Below are 583 nucleotides of genomic sequence, written 5' to 3' on the forward strand. Positions count from 1 at the left end.
TTAAAAAAAAATACAAAAAGAAATCATCATTATAAATTCAAGAATAGAGCCACATCATTTCCATCAGAGGCTTACTTCACCCCTCTCACACAGCAATAGAGCTGAATCAACAATTCATCTTAAAATCACCCTATTTTGTTCTTGACACTATGCAGAGAGTCTCATAATATCCTTGTGTCCTGAGTTATTCCAATGAATCTACTACTACTTACAAGTCTGCTAGTAATTTCATGTAAAATGTGAATGAGGGGAGCTTGTCATTATATATTGCAGTTGAGTCCAGTGAGAGGATTACAGGTATCATTGTGTACTTAAAAAAGAAAAATCCTCACAGACTATTTCATTATTTGTAATTTTGCCAGTTCAGATTGTCATTTTCTCAAATAACTTATCTTCTCTCAGTTCTTTTTGAAAAATTAGAACATTTGGCTAATCTCCCTTTTTCAGAGTATGCTCTCTCATTTCCGTTTTTGTACTTGTTCATAATGTGACACCACATTTGCACTGTTTGTAGTATTCTGTTATTTGCTTCTTCCTGACATGATGGATAGAAATATTAGATTATTTTATCACTTATTTTGTA

The sequence above is a fragment of the Orycteropus afer genome, unplaced genomic scaffold (assembly GCF_000298275.1).
Source record: "Orycteropus afer afer isolate SDZICR_OR568_19922 unplaced genomic scaffold, OryAfe1.0 scaffold00427, whole genome shotgun sequence".
NCBI classification, from domain to species: Eukaryota; Metazoa; Chordata; class Mammalia; order Tubulidentata; family Orycteropodidae; genus Orycteropus; species Orycteropus afer.